Here is a 19,777-nt window from a genome sequence, read left to right on the forward strand (position 1 = left end):
ACGGAGGGGCCAACATCTGGCAACTGATGGGGCATCTGGATCTGCTGACTGAGACCCAGGCAAATCCTGCAGGTTTGGGGAAACAGCTGGGCAACAGCTTTGCAGATGTCATCCAGATGTTGGCGCTCTGGTATACACAGCTGCAGCAGAACCCCCAGAGAGGCTCTCAAAGAAATCCCCAGAGTGAGGCATCCTTCCAGAGATGGGAAACGCTGTCGGAGCATCCCAGACTCCTGACGCCTCCACTCACTCCCCTCCCCTGGTTTGAACAAATGACGACCCACCCCGAGCAACAGCAGAACCAGAAAATGGTGACCGCGCCTCCACTAGGACGTCCAGCCGGCACACACATGTGACGCCACCCCGGGAGCATATGGCCCCTGGTCGCCTCAGATGATCCGGGACTTGGTGTGAACAGACTCTGATTATGACACAGAGGCCAGAGAATGTGCCAACTGCCCCACCAAAACAGGATGTGGTCAGCATAGCTCCTGACCGGGATGCACTCGGAGAGGGAGGCAGTGTCACTAATTACCACATCAAACCCAGGGCTGGCCAGGCACCTGTTGGCCATCTCTGCCGGCACAGAATCCCTTTCCGTCAAAGACCAGCCTTGCCTTGATCTTACTCCTCGGGAACACGTCACAAATGACCCCAAGGGGTGGCTGCCACCCCGACCCCTGCTCATACCCTGCAGAGGGCCCGGGCCCTAAGCACCTTGAAGTAGGCACCTGGCCAGGCAACAGGTAAACAACAAGCAAACACAACACAACCAGGTCTCAAAAGGGCACCTCTGGTCCCTGGGGAAGTGCAACACGGAATGTGTGAAGAAGCCAGAGGAGAGAGGGCCCAGGACGCACACTTTCAGAACCACTCCATCCTGCAGTGCCTGGTTCTTCTGCTTCGTTCAAGTAAAGTTAAACATCTTTGTTTAAAAAAGAGCCGGTGAGGGAGGAGGGTCCCGTTTTATAAAAGCCTGTCCCCTTCCATTTTTGAGTGAACACAGAACTCGTCCCCAAACGCGAATGGTGATTTTTTTTTTCCCTTGGCTGGGGGAAATTTGGGTAATTTGAAACTTTCTCCTTTGTGCTTTTCTTCAGTTCTTGAATTATTTATGATGGTCTTGTCTTATTTTTACAAAAACAATAAAGTCACTATTCTTTTTATTAAAAAAAAAAAACAACCCAGCAACAACAATAAGCCAGCCTGGATGGCAGCAGCCCTTGCAGGGCAATCCTCTCCACTGTGAGCAATCACTAGTCCTGTGAATCAGGAAGCCTCCTCTCTTGCTTGGAATTATTTCCTAAAAATAGTGTTCTCTGTCTCACTGTATCCATCTGTGTCCACATGCCTGCAAGGGTTCTGGAGACACGTGTATGGCCATGGACCTACGGAGGCTTCACCGGTACATACCGGTGTCTGTGTGATGTGCGTGGGGTGTGTGTGTGTGTGTGTGTGTGTGCAGGCAAGCCTGCACTTGCATATACATCTGTTCTAGTAAAAGCACCTTGAAAATCTGTATTGAAATCAACTGTTCATACAGATTGGTGCCCATATCCTAAGTGTACACACAGGTGAATGAATTTCCACAAACTGAACTCAACTGGTAGCTAGCACCCAGGGAGAGAAATAGATCATTTCCAGTTCCTCTAACTGAGGGTCCCCTCCAGTCTCCAACTGGATAACCACTCTCCCCATGGCCAACAGTCAGGAGATAAGCTTTGCTTGTCCTTGTGGTTTAGGGACAACTTACAGACCTCTTTGGGGGAGGGGGAAAAATTCAGGAGGAAATTGCATCTCATTCTTATTAACCTCTACCTGAAATGATCGAACATTTCCTTCCACTATGAATGCACGCAGCCAAACGGAAGTGTTAGCAGTATCTGTGACCAACAGAAATGCAGATATTTCCCTTTCTCATTACAGGGGCTGTAGGTATCTCGAATATCATGAATGCCAACTCTGCTTCACAATTACAACACTTATTAGGCCCACCCTGGCCTCCAGCAGGGCACCCAAACCTTTGGGCTCAGTGGTTTGTGAAACCAGACTCCAGAGCAGCCAGGCAGCGTCAGGTTCCAAAGTAAACCTGCCAGGAGCATCCTTTGTCTCCAGGCCCCCACAGGCGGCTCACTGTAGGCGGGTAGGATCCGTTTTCTCCCTTGTTCTCCCGCTGCCTGCACCTGGCTCTGGCCCTGCCCTTTCTTCAGCAGCTCATGGCCCCCGCCCTGCTGAGGCTGAGACAGGCTGAGCTCTGGCTGCAAGGTTTCTGACAATGCCAGGATGAGCAGAGGTCGGGTAGATTCGAGAACACTCCAGACTCAGGTTCAACCATACTCCTCAGTCCTAGGAGGGTGGGCCCCCAGCTTTTCGGGGAGGACCCACTCGGGCTGGGGAAGTGCAGGGGGCCTCTGTTTCGCACAGTTGCAACATATAGAAGGGCCTGAACCTGATTTGATTCAAAGATCACAGCTTTTCTTCTAGATGCCGGCACGCTATGACCCACCCTCACCCAGGACAGCTTCTCCACCTGCACCAGCTTCTCCACCTGCACCAGCTTCTCTACTTACAACAGCCTTTCCATCTGCACCAGCTTCTCCACCTGCACTAGCTTCTCTACTTACAACAGCCTTTCCATCTGCACCAGCTTCTCCACCTGCACCAGCTTCTCCACCTGCACCAGCTTCTCTACTTACAACAGTCTTTCCATCTGCACCAGCTTCTCTGCCTGCACCAGACTTACACCTGCTCCTCAGACTGGGACAGCTCCTTCTAGCTGATCCCTCTTCCCAGGTCAGTTTCCTCTGTCCTATCAGCATCACTCAAGCTCTAGGGATCCCCTACTCCATCCTGTGCCAAGTTCATTAACGTTGTTGTTGGGTGCATCTCTCCCTAAGTTTGGCTGGCTCCCGAAAGTTATTGGGGGCAAACTGTGAACCCCCCTTTTCAAACTGGTTCCTCCTGACATCCTTCTTCCCATCTCTCCTCTCTGACTGTCCAACCACACCGATCCCCCCTCCTCTGGGCCAGGAGACTGAGCTCCTGGGTCTCCTGTCCTCTGAGTCACTGGCCTGTAGGTATGAGAATTCACATCAGGGCGCGGATGCAGTAGGGAGAGAATATTGACTGTTGACACCAGAAACTGGACTCCCCTGGACTGTCTCCTCTTTTTGTCTCTTCGTAAAGGAAGATTTCCTGAATGCACAGGGCACACAGCTGGTGCTCAGTCAATCGTGGCCACAATGTCCTGACACAGGACATGACAGCCTGGCAGCCCGCAGTGCAGCCATGTACTGTCAGGGTGGAGGAGGGACGCACAGGACTTGCCTAGTTTTAGCACTAAAATTCCTGCGTCCCTAAATACCCTTCAGTTCTGGACAAACCAGGATGGTTGGTCATCCCTGGGGTGAGGAGGGAGCCGACTCCAGCCTAACCCCTCCCTGCAGCCCCTTCCTGCCCACTCCCCTCCTGGATCCTGAAGGCAGGCACACTCCAGCTCCTGAGTCACGTCGTCTGGCATTTTGGTCTCCTTGGAATCGGAGCCTCTGGAACACAACAGGCAAAGAATATTCTTTGCCATGTAAATGTATGCAAAGCGCTCTGTGGAAGTGGTTCCCGGGCTTCCTAGAAAATCTCTGCCACCTTCCTCTGCTCTGGATGCCTCCTTCCCGCCCTGCAGTCCAGCTAACCTTGGACTGGGGCACCCACCCCGCTGGGCACTAGTCCCGCCTGTGCCCTGGCCCCTTCTGCTGCCCCTCGGTCCTGAAGGTTCAGGGAGAGGGTGTGCGTCGCCCTGAAGCAGGAGCGCACCCCTTGCAGGTGGAGCTAAGGGGACCAGGAGCAACTTCATTGCTTCCTTGAGTTACCACCACAACCTACAGACTCATTTTATTCATTGAATGATTCAATGAACCTTTAATCAGTGCCCACCGTGGACATGGCCCTAAAAATGTCTTCCTAGAATATTTTTTTTCCCCAGGTGATGAAGCCCAAATCAACAGGTGATGACGGGGAAAGGAGGAAGAGTCACCACAAAGAGACTCTGCGGTGGCTTGCAAGAAAACCTCCTCGGTTTTGTTGAGACTGGCCATGAAGAAATGCCCTGGGCCAGAGAACCCAGCCATGCGTCCAGGTCTGCTCGCCCCTCTGTCTCTGGAAGACTTCCTGGTCCTGTGTGGGACAGGGGCTGTGTCTTGGAAGCTAGACTGTCCGTGTGAATCTGGCTCCTGGCCACTTGTGCATTCTCGGGCAAGTGAATTGATGGTTCTTCACCTCAGTTTTCCTATATGTAAAATGGGGTTAATAACAGTACTTTTTTCACAGGGCTATTCTGGGGCATGAGCATGTTAATAGTTGTACGTGTTCAGCATACAGGACATGTTCAGTGAATGCCAGTTGCTATAATCACCGTGGCTGCTGCTGTCATTATTTTCTCCTAAGAATTCTAGTTCAGAAGACCCTTCTCTGAAAACCCTTCCTCTCTGCCCACACCAGTCCTCCCTGCCTGGCAGGCCCTTCCCTTCTCTGTGTTCCTGGCCCACTGCCTTCCCATAGTGGCTTCAACACAGGGTGGAGTAATTTGCTTCCACATCTGCTTCTCCCTTTGGCTGTGTCCTGAGCTCCCAAAGCACAGCCTGGCCCCAAAGAAGTGCCTATAAGGGCCTAGTGAATGAATAAATGAATGAGTGAATGAATAAATGAATGAATGAATGAATGAATAAGTGCCTACTGCCCAGCCACTAAACCACGCTGCGACCGTGGACAACGTTACCACCCCATCCCCCTTCGTGGACCTCAGTGTCCTCTACCATGAGCTGCTGTCAGCCCGGCAGCATCACTTGCTCACCATGTGCCTGGGACCAAACTAATTGCTGTGTGGGTTAATTTATTTAATCCTTACAAGACTCCTAAGAAGAGGGGAGATTATTATCCCCATTTTGCAAATGCGAAATCGGATGCTTCAGTCTATCTGATGCCAGGCCTGTGAGCCTAACCATGCACCACGTTACCTCCCATCTCTGAGGGCACAGAGAGCAGGGAGGAGGGGTCAGGGCCTATCTGTGGTCGGCCCACCTGGACAGAGCACGTCTGTGATCCCTGCTCCAAAGAGCCAGCCCTTCGGCCTCCTCTGAGGCTAGTCCTCTCATTACATAGCCTGGCTGGAAAGGCTCCACCCCCCAGCCCCTTCCCCCATGTCCCCAAGTATGGCCAGATGAAAGAATGGCCCCCCTGTAGCTTTCTCTCCACTTCAGGTGAGGTAGAGCTGCCCTGTCCAACAGGAAAGCCACTCTGCACACGTGGCTAGTGAACACCTGGAACGTGGCTAGTGTCAGTCCAGACGTGCTGTTGTAATACCCACACCAGTTTGGAAAGCTTAACACGATAAAGAATGCCACCTATTTCGTTATTGACTTCTAAATATCAATTACAATTTAAACTGATCACATTTTGGATATACGTACTGGGTTAAATAAAATATGTTAAAATTAATTTTACCTCTTTCTTTTTACTTTTTAAAATGGGGCTACTAGAAAATTTTAAATTGCAGATGTGACTTGCATTCATAGATTGAATTATATCTCTATTGAATGGCGCTGTCCTAGAGTTCCAGCAACTGGGCCCTAAACCCTTACAGAACTCCACCTGCTTTGGGGCTGGGCCTCAGGCTAGCCTGGGGGCGGGAGAGGGGAGGGAGCAGGAAACGGAGGGGAGGAGGGGAGGGGGTGGGGTGGGGTGGGTGGACTGCAAGCCTTCCTCAGCTGACCAAAAGTGTCCACCCTGGTTTCTGGTAGTGGCTGTGGGTGGCCATGCCGGCTCCAGTCACAGGTTGGGATGGTAGTGGAGAGGGGGGAAGAGGAGGGGTTGACAGCGTGTTTCAGGCCATCCCTCCCACCCAGGCAATTATCTGCACAGTCCTGGCTCTCCTGGGGTAACCGCTTGGACAAAGGCTCAGCAGGGGTGCCAGCTGGTGCTCGTGGCCTGTGCATTCAGGTCCCTGCTCCCAGATCAAAGGCACATTGGCATGTCCTTGTGCATGCAGGGCCTCAGCTAACCAGCTCCCTGCAGGCTGCACTCCTTTGAGGCTGCACAGACATTAACCCTGTCGGTCTGGAGCCCAGTGCTCAGGAAGGGGAGCATCACGAAGGGGCTTTCCTTCTCTAGTCGCCATCCCAGCCCCCAGCAATCTGGGGAAGTCCTGCAGAATCATTCCCATCTCTCCCAGAGGTGAACACGCCCACCCAGAAGCCGGGGATGCCCTCATTTACATGCATTTGCATCTCATGTATTCCAACACTTGGGCTGAAGCCGAGGCTAATTCAGCCGACAGTAAAACTCCACCTGCTTGCTCTGCTGAAGTGATTCCCCAGGCAGGGATGAAATGGGAGTCCCTGGGACCAGGCCCCTTTCCAGAATGGGAGCTGAGGAGAAGTGGGGGTGCTTTTGACCCAGGCCCTGATTCAGCCCAAGCCTCCTGCATTTTCATTCCCCCTTCCCCACAATAAGGACTGGGGGCTGGGAAATGGATGGCCACCTTATCATCAATCTGAACATTTGCTGAGTGTTCAGTCGTGTTTTGGTGCCAGGCCAGAGGAAATGCAAACTCCCCAGGTCATGCAGGGTCCCCTCCACTGTGCACCTGGCACCCTCTTCCCCCAAGCCCCAGTCTTCCTCTTCACCCCTTGCCCCCACTCCATGCATAAGGGATCTATAACGGGCTGAGTTGTACTGAGCTGTCAGTCAAGGCCAGCACTGCCCTCAGGTCCTGGGTCTCCTGGGTGGGGACCTGGATATCTACTATTCAGAGGCCACAGAGCCCAGAAGAGAGAGCTGGCTCAGTCTCCCTGTGGTATTTCCGCCCCAGACCCTGTAGCGGCTACACCCACACAATACACACAACTGGACCAGAAAGGTGCCCACGTGTGGCCGGGGAAACACCCTCCTGGCACACAGGTGCCCCCGAGACAGAAATCAGCACCCCAAGTCTCTCTAACCCAGTTCCTTCCAATTCACTTTCCTCAATACCGAGGCGGGAAAAAAGCTCTAAAGGGGAACTGTGCATGGATGCCATGACGACCTAGGCATTTATGGGGCACCCACTGTATGCACTGAAGGAGACAGAAATGCCCCCAGAGAAACCTTGGAGCCCTATGCTATAGGGTCATTTAGCCTCCAGAGGGATAATCCAATCTGCTAATCCACAAAATCCATACCGCCAAAGTGTCCATGACACAGTACAGCCAAATGTGTGACCCTTTTTTCCCTTGACACTCTTAAATTGAGGTATACCACATATGCAAGAAAATGCACCAGTTTTAGGTGCACAGTCGGATGAGTTTTACCAGAGGTACATCCCTGTGTAACTACTACCCCAATTACAATGGCTCCCTGCTGTCCCTTTCAGGTCAACGTCTCCTACTTCTATCACCAAGGATTCATCTTGCCTTTTCTAGAACTGCTTATCCATGGAATCATACTGTATGGGCTCTTGTGTGTCAGCTGTTCTTACTCAACTCAATGCTTTTGAGATTTTAACTTGTTATTTGTTGCTGAGTCCCACCTAAGTTACTCGTGCAATACACTGTGAAGACAAGTGACCCATCTGGGGACAAGTCCTTAATTCAATCATACAACACGAGGGCTGGAAGGGACCTGAAGTCCAGTGATCTCTGGTCACGCTCAGCCCTGGCTCCGGAATCCTTAGGGAGTTGTTTTCCTCTCCTTCCCTCAGACATTTCCTGAAATTACACGTCTAATAGGCACCCAGGCCCAGCAAGGGAGTGGGGGCTTTCCCTAGGTTTCTAGTTTTGTTATCCACTCGCTGTGGCTTTATTTAACTGGCAGTCTGCGCTGCCTGTGACCCAGCATGGTGGCAGAGTTGAGCTCCTGTGCCTTCTTCTTCCCAAGTCTGGCTGTGGTGGGCAGGCCTTTGTCACTCAGCCTCCCTGTACCCACACCCAAGCTGGGTGTTGCCTGGGTGAAGCCCTGGTGCCTGCAAGGAGCGAACCTGGGGACGGGATTCATCCCAGGCATAGGCCCGGAGGCAGGCAGCAGCGCTGGGCAGCAGAGGGCGGGTATCTTGGCTCTGAGGGGCTCTTTGGACCACTTCCCTGCTATCCGCCTGGGTCGATGAGGCCGGGGCTTTGATGGCCATGCAGGAAGTATTGATTGGGCTGGGCTGGTCCCTCCCTTAGTCTGATTTTTCCTCCCGCCTCAGGTCCTCCAGGGCACCTTCTAGCCCAGCCCAGATGGAGGGATGCTAATGTAGCCTGAGAACTGATTTGGCGCTTCAAGCCAGATTACCCTCCCTGCTTTGCTGTCCCTCTAAAACCTGCCTCTTGAGCCAGGTCCTTCCTTCACACAGGTCTTCGAGGAATCAATACCCGACAGAAAGGCATTTACCCTTCTCCTGATGCCAGGAAGAGCCTTTCTACTGTTCAAAATCCATTCCCAGAAAGCACGGGGACTGCCTGAGCAAGGCCCGGGTGGGGCCAGGGAGACACGGGCTCTGGCTTAGTGCCGCCTGCACGCCTGGGTGACCTTGAGCCTACGGGGTGATCAGCATCTGCCCTTGGCCTCTCAGGGCTGTAAGGAGGGGAGTGAAAGCTCTTGGAGAGGATGACAGCGGGATCTCCAAGTGGGTGAGGGATCTTCTCGGGCCCACACAAACTCCATGAGAACAGCTTCGTCCTTCCACTCGACTAATACCCCTGTGGGGACGTGACTTTCCACTGCCTCCCTGGGAGACTTAATCAGAAGGAGAAACTGAAGAGGAGAGAAGGAGAAAGAACTCCAGCCTCAGAGCATAAACATTCTTCCACCCACAGGCCCCAAAACATGATCGGATCCCTTTCACCTCTCCAAATGCTGTACATTTTCCATGACTGGGCTCCAATCCCACCTCCTCCAGGCAGCCTCCCCTGATGGCTCCGGGCCACACTGACCTCCCACTGGGGAGGCTAAGCTCCCAACTCCAACCTCGCATTTACTCTGTCCTGGAAAGACCTCCCTCTGGCCTGTGGGGTGAACCCAGGGGGCCCTGAGGGTCCTTTTCTGCCTATCTCAAGTAGTAAACAGAGCGAGGAATGCACAAGAGATTGACAAACTGTCCCATCAGGCTCTGGCTTCAACAATCACAACGAAATTTTCTGTTGGGCTTGGGGCACACCAGATACTCTTCCAGGAAATACAGTTGGAGGTGGGAAGGCGAGGGGCATCCAAGTTCCCAAGCCTATGGCTGTGGTGAAGCAGGCCTGGCAGGGAAGGTGATACAAGTTTCAGAATCCATGAGTCAGATGGCTCCAACGCTGTGCCAGCAGTGGTGGCTGCCCCCGAAATGCCTGGTCCTGAACTCCCTCTCCCATTTGAGGGTCCCAGGCCCCAGGAATTGACGTGGGGTCTCTATAAATAGCACCCATTCCATATTGATCATCTTAAAAAGATACGGTATGTTCTAGGCCCACAGAGAGAGGAGAGAAGTGTCTAAATATAGTGTCATCCCCAGGAACCGCTGCCAGCCCGAGGGGAGTGGTATGGGCCGTGCAGAAGTAAAGGAGCAGTCTGAAGGGGCTGACGACTGAGAGGGTGGGGGGTGGAACGGAGGCGGGGAACCTGTCCTTCCCCACCCCAGTCTCTCTGCTCCAGCCACAGCAGCCAGCCCTGCTCAGGAGCTTGGCCCTGCCTCTGGGCCTTTGCACTGGCAGTCCCCTCTATACAAGACATTCTTGCCCCAGACCTCCTCAGACTGGTTCTTTCTCCTTATTCAGGTCTCAGTTCAGCCTTCTTCTTCAAGATGCCTTCCCTGACTGGCCAGTTGAGAGTCACTCCCGTCTCTCCATCACATCATTCTGTTTTATTTCCTTCATAGCACTTGGTCACCATCTAAAATTATCTTTGCATCTACTTGTTTCATGGCATCCAGTCTGTCTTTCCCAACAGCACATAAGCTTCATGAGTGCAGTTACTGTATTTGAATTATATAGCTCCTAGAATCTTCCATGGCATAGATTAGGGGCTGAATGTCCTATCTAGGTCTCCCCCGCCACCTGAGGCTGAACTCAGCCTCAGACCTTGGCCACAGGTCAGTCTGGGCTGGCAGAGGGCAGTGGGCATCCAGTCCCAGGCTCACTCTGCAGCCTGGCCGTCCCTGGGACCACTTCCTGTGGCTTCCAGTCTCCCTCCATGGGCTGACCCCTGGCTTCACCTTCTCTTCTCTCTGTCTCCTTGGTGAATCTAGCCACAGGACTTTCAACTCAGCCCCTCTTACTTCTGGATACCTGCTCCAGACGACCTCATTTTGTCCCCGAACACTGCTTTCTGGAATACTTCTCTCTCCTCAGAGCAAACCTCCCTCCCCTTCCTGACCCCTGCCTCCAGCAGGAATCACAGTTCCTGCCATCAAAATCACCTTCTCGGAGCTTCATAGGAAGAGTCATTTCCCTCCAGGCCTTCCTGATGGACCCGCTGGACAAACCAGAGCAACGGAGACCCCACGGGCACACCTTTAACTCACAGACCTCCGGCCCTCCCTGTGAGGGAAGGCATCTCCCCAGAAGCACGGGCACATGGACGCACATGCGGACACATGGACACACAGGCCAACAGTGTCCGCTCCAGGCTCTCCCTACAGCCCTCCCTTGACCTCCCCCCACCCACCGCCAGCTCCCCTCTATCTCTCTTCTCCCTCTTAAACCATCACTCTTTGAAAGAGCTGTCTACACATGCTGTCTCCACGTCCTCACCTCCTGCTCACTCCTCAACCCACTCCAAACTGGATTCCATTCTCACCAATTCATTCATTCATTCACTCATTCATCAACAATCTGGCTGTACCCGGCACCACATTCTGTGGGTGCCCAGGGGGAAATTTCTGTTGTCAGGGTCACCGGCACCCTCACTGTTGCTCAATCTCATGGACACTAGTTTTTAAATTATGCATTCTTTTTTATCTACCCATGAACGCCTCAGAATGTATCTTTTTAACTCTCTCTGCAGACACAGGAGACTCCTGGGATGTGCACCCTCCTCATTGTCTGTGACACTTCCCACTCCTGGCTGTCCTCCCACCTCTCTGACTGCTCTTTCCCAGCCTCCTTTTTCACAGATGTCTCCGGCCTCGATTGTAGGAGAGCCTCAGGGCTCCGGACTCAACCCTCTTCTCCCCATTAGATCTCCTGGGTGCTTTCGAAACTACTGATGCCCAAGCCTCACCCCAGAGTCAAATGAATTAGAATTTCTGGGGGTGGAGCCTGGGCACAGGTTTGTTTTGTTTAAAAAGCTCTCCAAGTTATGCTAATATTGCCGGAGTTGAGAACCACCCTCAACTGGACAATCGAATTCATTGCCATGACTCCAATGACCAGCCTCTGTGAAAGATTCCAGGTTTCGCCCTCCAACCCAGATCTCTTTCCTGGACCCTGGACCCTTCCTTCCCACTGACTGCAGATGTCAGCATCTTCCTGGTAGCATTTAGGTTCAGATCAGGACCCTGAAACATCCATCACCTCTCCTCTGTTCTGCATCAAGCTTGCCAACCCACCTGCCCATCCCCCCCTTACAGTGTGATAAGGCGGCAGTGAACCTCACTTAGTGAGTGACTGAAGTTGGGGATGGGAGAATGGCATATCCCTTAGCAGGAAGGAAGTTGGAATGACACAGGTCCTATCACCTGTGGTCACCTGCCTGTCTTGTCTCTCTCCTTTAACTGAAAAACTTTTGACGGCACCCATGTTCTGCACGGGAGAGGCAGTAGAGAGGAAAGCACATAAATAAACTCCTGGGCTCAAACTCAAGTCCTGCTGCTGAGGAGATGCTGACAATGAGAAAGTTACTTAACCTTTCTGGGCTTTCAGTTTCACCATCTGCAAACTGGTCGTCATTATGGTCTCTCCTTCCAGGGTTGATGAAAGGAGTCAGTGAGATGAGTCTTGTAAAGAAAGTGTTTAGTGCCGTGCCTGGCTGGCAGAAAGCACTCAGTGAATGTTAGCTATTTTTAGTACCATTACTGTGGATAAATTCCCAATTCCTGAGTGGAGCTCACAAGGGCCCCCGTGACTGTGACCTTGACTTTAGCTTCTGCTCTTCCTCACACCAGGGGACTCAACAGGTCACTGAACAATTGTTTCACATCTCTGAGCTTTTGTACATGCTGGTCCTGATGGCTGGATTGTACCTGTTCCACCTAGAAAACTCCTATTCATCCTTCAAAACCCAGATGGAAAGTTATTTTTGTTAGATGGATACCCTCGACTCTCCTAGCCAGAGGCAATCACTCCTTTTTTGAGTGGATTGTGGGGACACACTTCTATTATTGCACACTTTTCCAGTAACCTTCCAAGGCTCAGCAGGAACTAGCCTCCTATGAACAGAACAGAAATTGCCATTTAACACTGTCCCGGGCTGCCCCCAGTATCCCTTCTCCTTGGATTCCCTGAGCATCAGCCTCCTGTGCTCCCCAACTCCCAGCTGTCTCTGGTACTTCCCACCACTCCTCCAAGCTCCATCTTCATGCTGAGTGAGTCAATCCTGGAAATTTTCCAGAAGAGTTTCGATCACCACACTGAGTCGGGGCCAAGCACCTCCAAGGCCCGGCAGATGCTCATGCCACATTGGGCTCATGCTGGTTCTTGGCCCCTCAGGGTCAGTTCCCTTTCTGCTCAGATTCTCTTTGGTCAGTCCTAGGTCAATTTGGCTTTCAGAATGCACATCTCAAGGCATCTTCACCCTGAGTGGGGCCCCCAATCCACTGACTCTCTAGGTGACCTTGGCTAAGTCCTTGACCTGCTGTCAGCCTCAGCCTCCCCCTGTACGATGTGGTGATGATGACAGGGTTAGGTTAAAAGTTCACTGAGGCTCATTTCAGCAAGGGGCTGGACATTCTAGTATAATATCTGAATTGTGTACTCTGCCTGTCCCCTGACCCTCCCCTCCCTTAGTTCCAGTGACTGCGGCCTGGCTTGAACTATCAGCCTGTGCCACCCTCATTCCACCTTCCAGCTCCACTGCCACCCACTCACATGCACCTGCCCAATTCTAACCAGGAGGAGTTGAGGGCAGCAGCAAGGGCCTGGGCTCCCGATGGCCTGGGCGTCTGCTGCTCAGAGTCCCTCTGGATCCTGAGGAGATGGTAGGAATCAAGGAGAGGGAGGACATGCTATGGCAGGTGGGGTCATACGGAATGCCTGTCTCCACCATGGGGTCTAAGCTGCCTGTGCAGGTGCCTGGGGTCTCAGCAGGATGTGAGGAGACAGGTAGGTGAACAGAATGCCAACCCAGAACCCCCCTCCTCCTCGCTGGTCTCAAAGCACTAAGGAGCAAAGAGAGACTCCTGCCACAACCTCAGCCATGGCTTCCTGATCCGCCTGTGCGCTGGCCTCCAACAGGTGTCCGCAAGGCGGGCCTATGGCCAGGGCCTTGTCCCCAGCATCCCCCTTTCCCCTAACTCTCCACACCTCCAGCCCCCACAAGGCCAGGCACCTCCATTTCCTGCCAGGGCAACACCAAAGCTGATCAAATAACAAGGAGAACAAAAACCCGCTTCATGTCAGGGTGCATGGATATGCCCGGGTCAGGGGGAGGAAGGCAAAGAACTCTCCTCTATACCAGCCGACAGACATCGCCCCAGTTGAGAGCACAAGATCCCTTCTCCTTCAGGACTCACAGAGATCAGATTCCTCTCAGTTAGGGGGTCAGAGGGCAAAGAGATCTCTTCATGATCGGGGCGCGCAGAGAGGACACACAATATAGATCTCTCCCCCTTCAGGGCGCATAGAGATCTGTCCCCCTTCGGGCCAGGCAGAGACCTCATCCCAGAGATGACACCCCCAGCGGACGGCTCCGCTGGGCCCAGAGAAAGGGGCGCATGGCCCCTTCCTCCACTTCTAGCCCGGCTCGGTCAGCTCCCCGCTCTCCGGAATCACACTCACTGCGCGCCTAGTCGTTGCTCTGACCTTGGGGTCTCCGGCTTCGGGAATCCGAGTCCCAATTCCAGACCCTCCCGGATCCTGCGCCAGGGTCGGCAGGGAAGCCGGGGCCGCAGCTCCCCCTCCCCCGGCCCTCGACAGCGCGCTGGGAAACGCGGAAGGAAAGGGAAGGGGAGGGGGCGCGCGCGGATAAGAGACGCCTCCCTCCCGGGGATCCCCTCCAGGCAGGCTGCTCTGCGCCCCTTCTTCTCCCCCTCCCACCCTCAGAGGCAGAGATGGGGGAGGGAGCTGGTGGTGGACCCGGGGCAAGGGAGGGGGCGCGCAGGGGTTGGAGGCTCCGACCCTCGAGGAGGAAAGTTGGGCGGCGGCAGGCGGAGGGGGTTTTGGCAGGGCCGGGGCCGCCGGGCTTGGGGGAGCTCGCTCACCTGCTGGTCCCCCGGCTCGGGCCCCGGGATGGGCGGCTGCGGCTCGGCGCGGACTCGGCTCGGCGCGGGGCTCGGGGCGCCCGGCGCAGGCTCAGCGGCCCCGGGGGCGCGATCCCCGCATCTCACGGGCGCCGCCGCCGTCTCGGCTCCGCCGCTCGGCTCGGGCTCCCGGGCTCGGCGGGCGGCGCGGGCTCGGGCTGGGGGCGGGGTCGGGGGCGGGCCCCGCCTGGGCTCGGCCTGGGGCTTGGGGCCCCGGGCTGGCTCCGCCCCAGAGCGACGCGCCCCGGGCTCCGCACGTGGCGCCCCGCCCGCTGAGAGTGAGCCCTCGGGCACCCGCCGGGGCACACGCCCCCGCGCTGACCCCGGGGCGCCTCGCCACAGAGAGCTGCCCACGCGGACGCGGACAGAAGCGCGTAGACACGGCACACACGGGGGTACACCCGGCAACCCGGCGACGCTCTCCACAGTTAGCCACCTACGCGGACTGGGACAGGCGCACACCCCGGCACACGCGGAGTACACACACACACACACACAGGCACACATCCTCACCGACTTGGGGACCTTAGTCCAGCCACCCACCCCCGTGGACACGGACATTCACTGACACACGCAGACACCCACACGGACACAGTCACATCACTGACACACACAGACACTGAGGCAGACATACTCCGACAAACTCAGGGACACCTGCATGACTCAGAGACACACATCCACTGACACACTGACACAGAGACACACACACACACAGAACCACAGTCTCCTAGAGACACACAGGGACAGCACACAAGTCTGCACAATGCTAGACACCTATACTGACAGGCACACACTGACACACAACCACTGACAGAAACACACACCCAGACCCGAAATAGGGACACAACGAACAAACACCAAACACTCAAACCAAAACACACACACTCACTTCACTCTGTTGAGCTACAGACAACCTACACCTTGCCACACACGGAGACACTCACATGCTGATACTGAGATAGACTGTCATCACACACGGACCCAGAGACCCATACACTGACATAGTTGCTCACACACACAGTCTAACCCACAGGGAAACGTACCCAGGACCACACACCCTTTTTAAAAGAAACAGGCTACCAGCTTTTGCCCACCAGTAACATGATTGAAAGGGATGGGCTACTGCCCAGAGCCGTCACAGGAGCACACACATGTGTACACACACACACACACACACACACACAACACAGCCTTTGTCTTCCTTAACAGCAGCATTCTAATCTCTCCTGACACATTTTCAAGACTCCTAGAGATAAGAATCGCTCTCAGAAGGCAAAATGGGTGCTGTGTTTGGGAGCTCTGGGGCTGAGACCTGTCCCCCCCCCCCATTATTGGGATCTTGGAGAGGTCAAGGGGTGGGGAAAGGGGGGCATCCTCTATTTTGGACCTAGGTTTGGAGCTTCAGGGGTCCCTGGATCTCATATATACTGAGGAGCTACCCGTGCCTGCAGGAAGGGCCAGGACAACCAGCCCAGAGTAGGGGAATCAGTAAGAAAGCCAGTCTCCAGGAAAGTTCAGGACACTGGACGCTTTCTGACCCGGAGTCTGGGAGGGTGGCTTGGCGCCAGACAGACGAACCACATTCCCGCCGCCTGCCTCTAGTCCTCTGACGGGCCTCAGGTTGGGCAGCATCGCCCACTAGCGGCCAGAGAGGGAAGTGCAAACAATGTCAAATTTCCAGCCTCGCGTTGGACCACCCGAACCCACGCATCCTAGGTGGGAGGAGAGGGAATCAGAATCCGGGTCTTCCCTGAGGTCTTCCACCAGGCTTTGCAGACGGACATTGAGCCAAGCAGGAGACTGAGCTAGAATGGAGGCTGCTGTGGGTGAGCTTAGAGAGCCTCCCTCCCTCACTTCATCTACATCTGGCAGAGGTGGGGTGTTCAAATTACTCCTTAGTGCTGGGCACCTGGATGTCACCAGCAGGAGAAGCACACACCCTAGATTTAAATGAGGGGAGAGAAGCTCTGAGAAAGAGGATCCAGAGCTCTGACTTGGTTCTGATTCAGAGATTCAGGCAATATATCTGGTGGTAGCCCTGGAGGGCAGAAAAGGTCAAAGGGCCAGAGACGGGGCACCTCCTACAAGGAGCCCTTGTCAAGATCTGGGCAACTCCCTTCTGTTTGCCAGATCTTGTTTGCTTAAAGCGGGAACATGCAGTTGGCAGTCAGAGAACAATCCAAAGTTTTAAAAGCTAGTGTTTCCTTTTTTCCACCCTCCCCATCCATCTCAGGTTCAAAGTTGGGTTAAGCACTTCATCATGCATCCACACAGGAAGCCTCTCTTTCTTTTATTTCTTCCCCCTGCTACACCACCTCACTGTCATCTCCCTCCCCACATAGGTGCCCCCACTTACAGCTAAAGCAGTTCTTTAAATATGTACACATCTTTGTAAAATATACCATATTATTTGTGCCTTTAGTTTTTTCTCACGTGTTTTTACTGCCCCAGGCTTTTCTTTTTGTTTTACTTCTATTAAACTATAACCTACATATGGGAAAGTGTACAAGCCCCAAGGGTTCAGCTCAAGGGTTGTCACTGGTTGATCACATCCCTATAACCAGTACACAGGTCAAGAAACAAAACAGCATCAGCACCCCAGACGTCCCCTCCCTGCCCTCTTCCTGTCACCAACACTTCTCCCGTAGGGTTAACTGCTATACTCACCTCGAATTCCCTTGGTTAATTTTGCCTAGTCGTCCTACTTATTTAAGTAGCGTCGTATAGTACGAACTCTTGTGTCTGGTTCTTTTGATCAGCTTTGGATTTGTGAGAGTCATCCCGTTGCTGCTTGTAGTCATTTATATAGTTCATTTGTTCTCATGGCATAGAACTCCGCCATGTGAATATCCCACAACTTATTTATCCATGCCACAGTTGATGGGTGTTCTAGCTAGGAATTACTATGAATAGTGCAGCTATGAAGGTTCCAGGACGTGAATTTTGGTGACTGTATGTGTGCGTTTGTGCCAGGTGCACACCTGGGAGTGGCATTGCTGGGCCATGGGAGGGGGTGTGCTCATGCTTGGCAGACACTGCCAAACAGTTTTCCAAACTGGTTTTACCAACACACACTCCGTCAGCCGCGAATGTATGAGAATTCTGCTTCATCTGCATCCTCTAGCACTTGGTATTTTTATCTTTTTCATTTTAGCCACTTGAGTGGGTGTGAAGAGGTTTCATATTGTGGTTTTAATTGGCATTTCCCTGATGACTAATGAAATGGAGTGCTTGTTCATGGTTTATTGGCCATTTGTGTGTATGTGCTTCCCATTTATATAAAGGGGCATTGTTCTAACTTTCATTCTTTTTCTTGTATTTCTCCCTCAACACTTTGCTTTTGAGCTCTGTCCATGTTTTAGTGTGGGCAGCTAGTTCTTTGCTTCTGATAGCTGCAGAGCGTTCTGTGTTGTGCATCCACTGAACTTAATTTATCCGTTCTCCTCAAGATGGATGTTTGGAGCTGATGGAGCCACCACGCAGTGCTGGAGGTAAGGGCAGGAGATGTGCAGCTGTTGGCCCTGATGAGAGTGAACCACAGAGCCCACACTTTCATGCCTTCTTTTGTCTTTGTGTAAACAGATGAGATGGATTCTCTGTAATTTGCAGCCAGATTGTGCTGGGTGGGGAGGGATCTGGAAGCCCAGGTGCTCTTAATACAAACCATTTACCAGCCCTCTTGTGTTTAGCCACCCCCATTTCCAAAGGTACCCATTGTCTGGGTCCCAGAAACACCCCAGGGGTTCGAGGAGGGGGGCATCCTCTGCAGGCTCCTTGAATTCAGTCTTCCCTGCTCTGCTAAGTCAGTTACCACTCAAACGTCCAAGAAGTTGCCGCATCTGCTGTTGCTTCCTCTTCCAGACTTTTTGCCCTTGTAGGCTTTCTGCCTTTTGAAGTAATTTCACTGTCATTTTGGTGGAATTTTAAGAGATGTCTTCAATCTACTATATTTTCAAAAAAGTCCTCCGTTCCAATTTCTACCCTAGTACATTTAAGTAGTTCATATGTTACCCTCAAGGACTGTTGGCGTTCTCCTCAGAAGAGACCTTGCTTTATTTTGAATGCTTGAGTAGTAGAGTGCCTCTATCTTAGCAGGAGCAGAGAAAAAGAGAAATGTATTCATGGTCAAGGGCAAGGACATGACCTGCTTCTAAAGGGTTGGCGACCTGATTGCCTTTGATACCTAGATGATGGACAAGAGAACACTCTTGTCGAGGGACCATCGCCAGATGGGATCTGCTGTCTCCTACATGTACCTTCAGCCCCAGTCAGACACCCAGCGCCTTACCTCTGCAAGCTCCTCATTAGCCCAAATGATGCTGGTCTGCAAATGAAGAGCCACCTTTCCTCCAGACACTCCACTGCCATCTGCTGGAGAGTTGAGAGAAAATAGACGTAAGTCTCTGATGTCTAGGAATATGCATGGTGCCCCAACACTGTGTGATGCACTGCTGTATGTGGCAGTCTGCCCCTGCCTCCACCTAGCCTATCCCCTCCTTGTAAAATGCTATCCCTCACCCACCAGCTCTGGCCAGTGCAGTGAATTAGAGAGCAGAGTTTGAAGAGTTGGAAGCTCAGAGCAGATTAACCACTGTTGTCCGGTGACCTTGGATTACACATATAACCTTTCTGGACCTTACTTTACTCATTTACAAAATGAAATAATTATATACCCACCCGACTGAATTGTTGAGAGGATCAAATAAAATAACATGTGAGGAATAGAGTAAATGTTTTACTGACGGAACTTGACATTGGTCCTCACTGAAGCCTATTCACCCTTTGCCTTTGGTGGGGTTGCCCGGAAACACTCGGAGATGGGGATGCACATGTGGGACGTTTACAGGGAACAACGTCTGTGATGGAGGCAGGGTTGGGTAGAGGGAAAGATTTATTTCCAGTGCGGCTGCAGCAAAGGCCTCAGCCAATGGCCTCAGGGAGGTCTGGAGCTGGATAGCCCCACGGAGTTGTCCCCAGTGGAGGCCAGAGGAGAAGGAGCAGGATTTCTACCTGCACCTCAGTTGGTCAATGGCGGTGGGCTGGTGAGGCAGCTCCCTGGAGGCAAGGGCAGTGCTGGGAAGGGCAGTTGGATGAACAACAGTACCGCAACCCTAAGAGACGCTTGGGGCAGCTCACCACAGCACTCCTTCCCCTTGGTCGTATATACAGTGGGGGAAGTGTGTTAGTCTCGGTGGATGTGATACGCCTGGTATCAGAAAAGGGCCAAAGATTGGTTCTGTACACAGAAGATCCTTCCTGGGTTTGGATTTTGTGAAGTAAGGAGCACCAGACTATTGTGGCCAGGGTAGGGGGTCTCCTGGGCTTCATCCCTTCCATTCAGCCCCCCTTTCTCCCAGCTTTACCTGCGTGAAGCGTATTCCATAGAAGCCTGCC

At 53.1% G+C, this 19,777-nt stretch overlaps 1 protein-coding gene across 2 annotated transcripts in view; it reads right to left on the reverse strand.

Moving 5' to 3' along the window:
• The window catches only part of SCN5A (sodium voltage-gated channel alpha subunit 5), a 105,535-nt gene extending 85,761 nt beyond the window's left edge, over window positions 1–19,774 (reverse strand). The window contains exons 1-2 of one of the 2 annotated variants that reach the window (XM_072941010.1): window positions 19,747–19,774; window positions 18,672–18,754 (exon numbers count right to left, since the gene is read on the reverse strand). The gene's annotated coding sequence lies outside the window, so the exon portion shown is untranslated. The remainder of the gene's footprint in view (window positions 1–18,671; window positions 18,755–19,746) is intronic. The other variant, XM_072941007.1, reaches the window with a different exon arrangement.
• Between the last annotated feature and the right edge of the window lie 3 nt (window positions 19,775–19,777).

Source organism: Vicugna pacos, chromosome 17 (genome assembly GCF_048564905.1).
Source record: "Vicugna pacos chromosome 17, VicPac4, whole genome shotgun sequence".
NCBI lineage: Eukaryota > Metazoa > Chordata > Mammalia > Artiodactyla > Camelidae > Vicugna > Vicugna pacos.